This window comes from Tenrec ecaudatus, chromosome 4, assembly GCF_050624435.1.
Source record: "Tenrec ecaudatus isolate mTenEca1 chromosome 4, mTenEca1.hap1, whole genome shotgun sequence".
In the NCBI taxonomy this organism is placed as follows: domain Eukaryota; kingdom Metazoa; phylum Chordata; class Mammalia; order Afrosoricida; family Tenrecidae; genus Tenrec; species Tenrec ecaudatus.
Window position 1 is genome coordinate 124,462,818 of NC_134533.1, and position 11,237 is coordinate 124,474,054.

An 11,237-nucleotide genomic window follows, 5' to 3' on the forward strand; every position below is an offset into this window, starting at 1 on the left:
TTTTATTTTGCAGTCTATCCAATTTGGGCTTCTCTCAGCTTCTTGGGTAGTGATTTTATTCAGTGTTGTCAGGGGTGTTTTCTTCCAAGAGTTCTTGAACAATTTTTTTCTGTGGATTTATTGCTTCTTCCTGTTGCAGAGTCCCAGTGAGACCTATATTGTTCATTTGATGTTGTCCCATTTAATTTCTATATTTTTTCAGGCTCCTTTGCTCTTTTTTGTTGATTGTTTTGCTCACAGGTTGTAGTTCAGGCACTTATCGTCACACTCACTAACCCACTTGTCCTTCTCTTCTATTGCTCGGGTGTTTCAAAGTATGGTCTAGTACTGTCTGTTATCTGAGTATTCATCTTCTCAATTTCGATTTTTGATGTTGTGCTAAGCTTTCTAGTGTGGTAGTCTGGGTTGACTAGATAAACAAACCCAGAGACACTCATATATGTGTCAGAGAAAGCTATAACTCAGAGTAATTGTATATGAAGTAAACGTCCCACCCCAGTCCAGCTCAAGTCCATAAGTCCAATATTAGCTCATATGTCTGATACTAGTCCATAAATTCCTCTTCAGACTCACCCAACACATGCAATGGTGCCAAATGCAGGAAAACCACAGGCCAGTGGGTAGAAAATTTTGTCGTTCCAGTGGTGGTGGAAGCATCTCAGTGCTGGTGTAGGTTTCCACATGGCTCCTCCAGCTCCAGGGCTCTGATTCCATCAGTGTGTCTTCATGTGGCTTGTCAGCAGGAATGTCTCTCAAGGAGAATGTGTGTCCCGCCTCCTGGGAGGAAAACAGAAGTTTCCAGAAGCCTCAGGAGACGGCCTAGCCCACACAGAAGCCTCATTGGTTATGGCCTGATTGACAGGCTAGACTCCACTCCTTCCCTCAAGTTGAAAGTAGAGGATGTAACTGCCACACCTAGTTTTTCTATATTTTCCCAGAGCTCTCAAACTCTTTCTCTATACATTAGTATCTGGAGATTATGCTTCAGAATGCTTTTTCTGGTAATTCTGAAAGTTTTTCTTCAGAAAATTCCTCTGAATTTTTGTATTATTCACTGGTTTGTGGCTATTTTTCTTGATTTTTTTTCTTTAAATGTGGGAGGTGGGGTGGGCAGGGGAGATGAACCAATATTGACTGCTATCTCCACAATGTCGTTATGAAGTTTTCAGGGATTGGAGAGAGGCTGAATAGTGTGGACAGTGGCTGGGATGGGCTAGGGCTAGGACTAGGGCTAGAGCTAGGACCAGGGCTAGGGCTAGGGTTTGGGCTGGGCTAGGGTTGGGGTTGGGGTTAAGATTGAGAATGGGTTGACCTGAGACTGGTGCTGAGACTGGACTGATGCTGGGGCTATGATTGAGGCTAAGGCTTGGGCTGGGGTTAGGGCTAAGGCTTGGGTTAGGGTTAGGGTTGGGTTGGGGTTGAGGCTGGGGCAGTGCTTGGGGCTGGGGCTATGACTAAGGCTAGGGCTAGGGCTGGGGCTAGGGATGTTGGTGGGGCTGGGGTGATAGCTGGGATTGGGGATGGACTTGTGACTGGGGCAGAGCTTGGCACCTGGACTTGTGCTATGGCTAAATTTAGGCTTGGGTTTGGGCTGGGCTGGGGCTGGGGCTGGGCCAGGGACTTGGACTTGGACTAGGGCTCAGACGGGGGCTGGGGCTAAGTCTAGGACTGATGATGGGCTAGAACTGGGGTGGGAGCTAGGGCTAGGGCTAAGATAGTGCTAGAGATAAGCTGAGTTTGGGATTAGGGTTAGGATAAGAGTAAAGGTAAAGTTTGGGCTTGGAGGAGTTGGGACTGAGACTGGGGCTGGTGTAGAGACTAGGACTAGGGCTGGAATTGGGCTGGGATTTTAACTGGGGCTGGACTTATAGCTTCAGTGCGGGCTAGGCCTGGGGGAAGGTCTGGGGTTAGAGCTAAGGTTAACGCTAGAGCTGGGCCTGGATTTGGGCTATGTCTAGCACTAGGGTTGGGATAGGAGCTGGGGTTAGACCTTGGGTTGGGGCTAACGCTAAGGTTAAGGCTAAGACCAAGGCTAAGGCTAAGGATGCTCCTTTGCCTGGAGCTGGAGGTGGGGCTCAGTCTAGGGCTGGGGCTGGGCATGAGATTGGAATTGGGGTTAGGGCCAGAACTGGGTGGGATCTGGGACTGGGGTTAGGGCTGTGACTGTGACTGAGGCTCAGTTTAAGTAGGAGCTCAGGTTAAGGGTATGGTTAGCTAACCCTACAAATCCTATTATAAAATTAGTGTGTATAATTCAAGTCTATTAAAATATGTAGATATAAATTTTCATATGAAACAAAATATTTAAAATGCTTTTTATTATTATAAATTGTTTGCATAAGTATGTTGATTTGATCAAAACCCATATAAAATTGGCTAAAATAGCATGTTACTTTTTACTATGGTTTTAGGGTGCAGAAGATACCCCAAATTTCAAATATAATTTAAAGAGTGTATTTATTAAATATTCAACAGAAGAAAATAAGACAAAGGCAGAGGCACATCATCTGGATGAAAGAGGCTGTTATGGTGTTCAAGGGTTTGCAGATATAGATACAAAAAGACATAGGAGGGCAAAGTGTACCTATATAGGGAGATTCATATATAGGCACACGATGTGATTTTTCCTTGTGTTTTTATATTTTCCCCTCTTTGAATATTTTCCTGAGATAAGTGAATTGGGAGAATGTGTTACATTAGTCTTCAAATTCTAGAGTTTTAATTTTTATGGCTGGTCTCCAATCCACAGACATTATTCTTTGTCATCTTCTGCATTGAGTTCCACATCATTTCTTTCTTTCTTTTTTTTAAGAAACAATTTATTGTAAGTAGAAACAATAAAGTTTGGTTTTCTTTGTAATTGTGTATCCTACTGTGGCATTGCTTGGTAAAGTGTTTTGGGTTTTTTCCAGACCATGACTCTGCCCTGGAGAAGAAAGCAAGCATATCTTTCTTTCAAGCTTAGGAGTGGCTGGTGGTTTTGAACTACGAACCTTGGGTAGTGGATAGGTGCCCAGTGCTTAACCAAGATGCCATTGCTCCATAGAAATAAGTGCTCCAAAGCAGGAGAGTAGTAGCATGGGCTCAGAATAGGGCAGAGAGGGTTGGAGGTGAACAGTCGTTCCTTTGTTCGGAAGAGGCCTTGTACAGCAGATGCACCCAATTGCCATATCCACTTAACCCATGATGGTCTATGTAGCACTTGTGACCCACAGAACAGGAAGGTAACCATTTCCCCCCCAAGCCATCAGATAAACCAGCCAATGTTATGGCAACAGGGGAAAACTAATGCACTGTCATTATTTTCTCATTTAATTTCATATGTTCATTGTTTCCTATTATTCATCAAATTAAAAGATTGTCGGTAGTGGAACCTTGATTTTCTTGTGGAGTTAAAGAAATGTTTGAAAATTCTTTCAGAGTGTACTGACATTTCACAATTTCCTCAGAAAAAACGCCCACACTGCCTTGCCTATCAAAGCACTGAAGGCTGTTGTTCAGGTGCTCGTGCATTTTCTGAAAAAAAAAAAAATAGGAAAAAACCCAAAGAAAAATCACATCATGTGACTATATATAAAACTGTATATAGGATGTGATTTTGGTTTTTATTTTCCTAGTTTTCCCTCTTTGAGTGTTTTCCTGAGATCAGTGAATTTGTAGCCTGTGCACACCAGTCATCAACCTCTAGAATTTTGGTTGTGTGCTGCCGCTTGAGTCTTCAGACATTATTTAATATTTGTTGTTTTCTGTACTGAGTGCCATCGCATTGTTATTTAAAGATGGATCTTTGAAACCTTTTTCTGACATTGGTAATAATAAAGTTTGGTTACCCTTTTTAATTGTATATTTTCCAGTAGTATTGTCTGGTAAAATGTATTTTTCAGACTGTTCCTCTAGATGGGAGCACCTGGTCATCTCGAACAATGGAGCTTGGGTAGTGAGTGGAGCCCAGCACTTAACCAAGACACCATGGCTCCATAGTAATAAGTGGCTCAAACCAAGAAAGGAGCAGCATGGTAGATGACCTCAGAACAGCCATTCGGAGGGTGACCCCATTGTTTTTCACACTAAAAGGAGGCTGTGTGAAGCAGACGTACTCATTCTCCCTCTTTCTTAAACCCATGTATCACTTCTGACTGATAGAACTGTAAGATCAGCAATTTATTTTTTCCTATGCCATTAGATTTGCCAGCCTATATCGTGTCAATGGGATAAAGGTAATACATTGTCATGATTTTCTAATTGAGCTCAGTATGGTAAATATTTTTCACTGTTCATCAAATTAAAAAAAAATGTCAGCAGTGGAATCTAGATTTTCTTCTGACGTTAAAGAAAGGCTTGAAAATTCTTTTAGAGGACACTGACTTATGAAGGCACCTGATGTGACTTTTCTTGGCACTTTTATGTTTCCCTCTTGGTGTATTTCCCTGAGATAAATCAAACTGTAGCACCTATCGCAGTCTTCAACATCTAGAGTTTTTATTTTTACTGCTGATCGAATCTTCAGACATTATGGTATGTTTGCCATCTTCTTAGTAAATTCCATCGAGTTTTAATTTTTTTCCTATTTAAAAAAATCAAGAGAACTTGGACTGAGTGAATGACAGCCTTCAGCACTTTGATAAACAAGTCATTTTGAACCTTCAGGAATGCTTATTTTGTTCTTATTTCAAGGAAATGGTGAAACATCAAGTAGCTGGCTGATGAATAAGGAAGATCAAAGAACAACTGGCATATTTAACCTATGGTATAATAAAGAATATTGAATATGCTATAATGTTTAGGCTGGATTCCCTAGAGATGCATAGCCAGGAAAGAGTATGTACAAATAGATAGAAAGAGCTATACATCACCTTCACTCCCCAACGTGCGCGGCACAGGAGAGAGTGATGGCGGCATCTCAGGTAGCTGATGGTCTGGCTGCCTCACCATCCAGCCCTTCGGAGTCCTTATCTAGTTCATGCACTTCCAAATCCGGTGACGCCCTCCGGGGTGATCTAAATTCCAAAGAGCTTGCAGAGCAGCTCGAGAACTTGCCCCTGTTGAGTGTAAGTAGCCAAGTGGTAACAAAGGACACGACAGAAATGTCCATTTGCGACAGCCAGAGCAGAGTCCTGGTTCATCAGCCGGTGATACTCCAGCAGCATGTCAAGCTGACCTTGAGGGGGATTTATTAGACCTCAGCTCTGATCACGACATGGAAAGGATGTCAGAGAGGACGCTGTTGAAGGAGTGGTACCAGGAGGTCCTAGACAGGCAGAGGCAAGTGGAGAATCAGCTCCAAGTGCAGTTAAAACACCTTCAACAAAGATACTAACGGCGATCTGGGATGTGACAATAAAGTGGGAAAAAACAAAGATGAAATCGAGAAGGAAAATATGGAGTTTTCCTGAAAGATGACATCGAAAAACTTTGTGAAAGGGGCAGAAGGGAGGTGTGGGAAATGGAAATAGACTCAAGTGTCAAGATGGCAAAATAAATAAGAGCATCATGGAAGAGATGTGGAAGGCAGAGATCTTATCACAGAGAGCCAGAAAGACCCACTGGTGTTGAAATTAGAAGCAGAGAAAGAAGCAGGGCTACAGCTTACTTACCTCAAGGCAACTCCTTCCACACAGGAGACAGTTCGTTCCAAACAGGAATGAGAGACAAGACTGAATGGAGTTCAGATAATAAAAAAAGAATGTTTGCGACCAATTTACTAGCCATATCCTGTTAGTGAGGAGCAGAGCCAAACTGAGCAGCCTCTCTCAGACCCCTACTCCCACCTTGCTTCCACCCACATCCGAGACAGACTTCCTGCTTGAGATGTTTCACCCCAGTCCACTCTGCCTCCTCGGGTGCCCTTCTCCACTGGGCAGGCCACCATGCCCATGGTTCTGCCCAGTGAAGATACCCACAATGTGTTTTCCCCAATACTCAACCCTTCCCTCTCCCAAGCTAGCCAGTCTTCCCCACCCCTTACAGGCTCCCACGGGAGATATAGCCCCAGCTTAAGGTCTCTAGTTGACCCCCACAAGCCATACATGGGCCCTACTGCCTCCATCCTACCTCTCCCAGGCTTGGTCGGGGTTCAGGCTTCTCCTGAAACTCCCAGACCCCAGCCAATAGACAAATTGAAGAAGATTCTGGACAAGCTTCTGGATTGATTTCTGCAGTCCAATAAGGACCCATTAAAAACAAAAGTTTATGGGTAAAAGTAGAGGTAGTTTCTTCAGTGTACCCCATGGGTAGAGTATAGAATCTCCCTCTCCCACAATGATTTTCATCCCTAGGCCCCAAATTACCAACATTCTTCAGCAAATCAAGAAGCCCACACCACCATGGCAGGTCTGACCATGCAGGAGCTGATCCAGCTACTGCACGGCTGGCAGAACATGAGCAGGTAGCAACAAGTACTCAGCTACTTGGTTGGACCCGAACCTTGTTCCCTGCTCCACTCTCCCAAATCAATATGCAGATGTTTTTGCCTTTGGTCCAAGTTTCATATTCTGGAAGGTCTGGCACACACTCCATCCTCCTATAAATTGTGCCTCATGTACCAGAAACTTGTCCAGCCCGGTGAGTTGCATTCAATGGCGTGTACACACATGATGCACAAGGAGTGTATCAAATTCTGAGGCCAGACCAACACAAATGACACATGTCCATTTTGTCCAATCCTGAAATGATGGACCAGACTGGGAGGAGAAAGATGAGAAGCAGGTGTGGACAGGAAGGAGCGGTTCAAGATGTCTATAGCTCTCTATGTATTCATGCCATGTACATTTTTATTACATAGGCAACATGTATATAGAGTCTATATTCACATGTTGCTAAATGTTAGTATGTATATAACTCAGAAACAGTCTGGTCCCCACTCCACTCCCACCCACCCCTCTCCCTCGCGTCTTGCAGTTCCTGTTGGGGCTGAAGATTGTAGGGAAGATGGTGTGTAGTTTGGTGTTAGCATGAGGATCCCCTGCCTTGGGCTGGTTTTGATTACAGTATAAAAACCATCTAGGAAGCTGCTGCCGCTGCAAGGCCACCCTGCTTTGATTTGGCTCAGCCTCGTCCATTCCTTAAGGCTCGTGTGTGCAGGTGTGGCCCCTGGGGCTCACCCGCTGGCCGGCCACATGTCTTGCTTACCGGCAGTCTCAGGACGCCCAGCATTGTTCCCATCGCTCTGCTCCACGTGGATAAAATGAGACTGATGGAGGAAAAAGCAAGCAAACTGGAGAGAGAGAGAGAGAGAGAGAGAGAGAGAGAGAGAGAGAGAGAGAGAGAATTGCCCACAGAATTGTAGGAGCTGGTAAGTCCCAAATCAGTGAGTGAGTTGGCAAACCGAATGCTTCTCTTGATTCACATGTCTGCAGGGGCTGAGAATCGAAAACCTGCCAGTCAGTAGCTGGCTGCTGGCTTATAAGGTAGCAGGAACTGTCATATCCAAAATCTTCAAATCAGGCTAAAGTCTTCTCCTGGACATGGAGATCGTACCCCAAGACCACAAGACACATGTGGTTGAGAGTGAGAACTCGTGCATTTTGCCAGCATCCATATTTATGGGATGGAGCCCTTACTACCCCCAAGGAAACCCCCCTGACAATAGATTGACTGCTCGTATCAGAGTGCCACATAAAGGGAAATTACATAATAATGGCAAATCTGAGCATGACGGTCAAACCAAATTGATGCATAACAATAACTATCACACATAGATTAACAGGAAAAGAAACAAAAGTATCTTAGAAAAATCATATCCAAAATACTCTTTAGAAGCAACAGTGGTGAGATTTCATCTCACAAACTTTGGATATGTTATCAGGAGCATTCAGTAGGCAGGAAGGAGGACATAATGCTTGGTCCAGCCGTGGAAAACGAGGAAGACCGGCAAAAGATGTCCTAGCGCAGTTGCTGCAGCAGTGGCCTCAGACAGCAACTATTGGGAGGGTGACAGAACTGGCGGTGTTTCGTACGATTGTTTATGAGTCACTAGGAGTTGAGAATTAACTAACATGGCATCTCACAACAACATTTTAGGCAGAGAAACAAAGTGAATGCCACAAGAGTCAGGATAGGAGGATAGCGGGCAGCAGAAAGGGGGCTACGGTTGCATGGGGAATCATTGGTTTCTGGGACGTTCTTTGGAATAAACAAGGTGGTCACTTAATAATATGCTTAGTGATACAAACCAAAAATCAACGAATCTAAGGAATTGGCCCATCATAGCTATTTGGGGAGCAGAGCTGAGAAAGAAAGTGGCTGTTCTGGCCTCAAAGACAGGACTTGGTCCCAGTCCCAACTCTACCTCCAAGAAGAGCAACAACCCAGTGCTATTACACGTATCCCACCTACTCCCAAGGGGGTCCTGACACTGACGCACCTCTCTCTCTCTCTCTCTCTCCTTCTCTCTCTCTCTCTCTCTCCCTCCCTGCATAGTAATGCCAGTTTTGAGAATCCTACAAGAAGCACAGATTCATCCTGAAACCACGCCTGAACTTAACCAGTTTCTCACACTGTGTGCTGTCTGATGAGGAACTGATAATAACAGAAACAGGCACCTAAAGTTGAGAGAATAGGCCTAATTACATCATGGTGGTTGGTAGGTCTGGGTATGTATAGGCCTCCAAAAGGAGCCCCAGCACGTTGGGAAGGGATTTCCTGGCATATTTGTGGTTTGCCTGATTTATCCTTGGAATGAGATTTAGAGGATCAACCCTCCTTTCACAGGTTTATTTGTTCAGGTAGAGAAAATGGCACAGACATGCAGCATACAGCGACAGAGACAGATGGAGGCTCAAACAAGCCAGCCAGGTGTGACCATAGTTTGAGTGCCTGTATCTGTGCTTGTGTTCACTCACTCACTCACTGGGTCTGTGAGCCGTCCATTTGTTTTACTTCAGGTGCTGCAGGAAAGGCAGGACCCTGCCATGAGAGCTCACATCCTAATGAAGAAAACATGGTAGATTAGGACACCTGTGTTGAGCTAGAGGAACCTTGGCAGTCAGTCCATTGCATAAGACCTTGGATACTAACCTAAAGCTTGGCAATTTGAATCTACCAAAATATTTGCTGGAGAAAAGACCTGAAAATCTCCTCCCATGAAAATTGAAGCCAGGAAACCATATGGGCAGTTCTAATTTGTCCTATAGGATTGCTTTTAGGCTGAGTCCACTCAGCTGCACACAATAACAGCCTCTTGGACTAGACGTTTCTGGTGGTACATGACTACTAACTTGATGTTTGGTGGCTAGAAAACCCCATGAGGCACAATTCTGATTTGATATACATGAGGTTACCATGAGTTGGAATGAACTCAGTGAGCAGTAATGTTTGTTTTGTTTTGCTTATTGAAAGCCTGAGGGTGCCGACTACAGTGGAGAGAGATGAGTCAGGGAGGGTGGGTGACCAAGCAAGTAGGAATGTAGAGCCATTTGGCAGCTTTTGGGGAGAGGAGGAGCAGAGCTTGACTACGGGCACCAATAGGTTCTAATAGGATAGCACTGGATGATAGGTGGAGCGCAGCCAGGAGGAGGGCAAGCAGGAAGCAGGGAGATAAGTTAGGAGTCCTTTATGATAGTATGGTGAGATGATGGTCTGCTCCATTAGGAGTAGCAGCTGTGAGAAGTAACCAAGGCTCAGCCAGTATTGGTTCTCTGGTATAAGAGAAATCAAAGGCCATTCCATGGTGCTTTAATCTAAGCAACTGGGAAGGTTAATTAGCCATTAAATGTAAAGAAAAACTCATAAGAGGTGCAGTTTTGTTCCATTTTTTGGGAAGGAAAATTGAGCTCTTGATTTGGGGCAAAATTTGAGATGCTTATTAGGAGAATCAGTGTAGCATCAAGTAGGTAGTCAGACACGTAAGCCGGGGAAGTGACTGGTCTGACGAGCTCTTTGGAGCCTGTCAGCATGCGGACATTGTTTAAAGTGGGCCCAGATGAAACCTCCAATAAGAAAGTAGGGTCAGGAAGAGCCTCATGTGAATATTAAAATCAGAGAGTGTTATACAATTGTTTGGGCACAAGTACAGCGAGACAGCAGAGAAAGTCTTCAAGTAGTAAGAGGAGTTAGCAGGTACTACAAGAAAGAGTAGTCCGTGCGATTTAAAGCTGGGGTGGGACAGAGTGGAGAAGTGGGAGAGAGAATGTTCTGCAAGCTTCTGAAGTCATCCTCAGACACCACCACCTACTCGGAGAAAGCTTCCTGAACCCATTGGCTATCTCTAGCTACCTCAGCGCATAAACAATAAGGTCAGCAGATATGCTAGGTGGGTGGATTGTTTATACCAGTCCTTCAGCCATATTAGCTGATTTGATTGCTCTGCACCAAGAGGTAGGAAGCGCAGGCATTTTGACCCCCATTTCACAGGTGAGGAAGTAGAATCTCTATGTGTATACTTGATCTTTGTGTGAGAAAATGCAGACTCCCAAGATAGTGAGAATTAGGGAAGGATGTACTCAGGACTCAGGTGTGGGGAAAGGACTACTAGTCACCTAAGGGTCACCTACCAAGTCCAACTTATGTCCAGCAAGTTGCTCTCTGTCTCACCTGCATCACCAATCATTTCCCTTCACAGAAGACAAGTAGCTGAGAAGTGAACTGCAACCCTGCCAAGTAGTATTCATAAGTAGGGAAATGCTTACTGAAACCCAATGAAGGCTGAGCATGATAGTGGGACAAGAGGAAATAGAGGAAAGAGCTAGGGGACATTTATAGAGATCTAAATAAAGGCATGTACCTATGTAAATATATTTATAAGGATGTGGAAATAGATCTTTGTGCATATATTTATAGGTTTACTCTTAAGGTAGCAGATGGACATCGGGCCTCCACTCAAGTACTCGCTCCATGCAAGAATACTTTGAGACAGCCACCACCTCCCCTTCTCCACAGTCCAACCTGTCTGTCCTTTCTGTACCATCCCCTGCCTGAGTGAGCCAATTCCCCTAGCAAGCCACTTACTGTAAGAGGAACACAGACATTGCGGAGCTTATTTAACTGAAGAGACCCTAGATGATACAGGGGTCTGTGAGACACTAGTGCAGATGAAAGGAGGGTTAGGCAACTTGAGACCAGGATGCTATATGGAAAGGGAGGCTGCTTTGGAGTTTCGAAGCATAAGATCAGAACCAGCAGGAGAAGAACAAATGAGGCTTCTATTCTACTCAGGGAGACAGACCAAAAGAAAAAGAAAACAGGAGAGTACTTTACCTGAAGGTTAGACCAATGTTTTCTCCAAAGTTAGCAAGTATCTG

General features: G+C 44.5%; 1 pseudogene; it reads left to right on the plus strand.

The window, feature by feature from the left end:
• Nucleotides 1-4,889: 4,889 nt before the first annotated feature.
• Nucleotides 4,890-6,671, plus strand: LOC142447100 (RING finger protein 214-like; annotated as a pseudogene).
• Nucleotides 6,672-11,237: the final 4,566 nt, after the last annotated feature.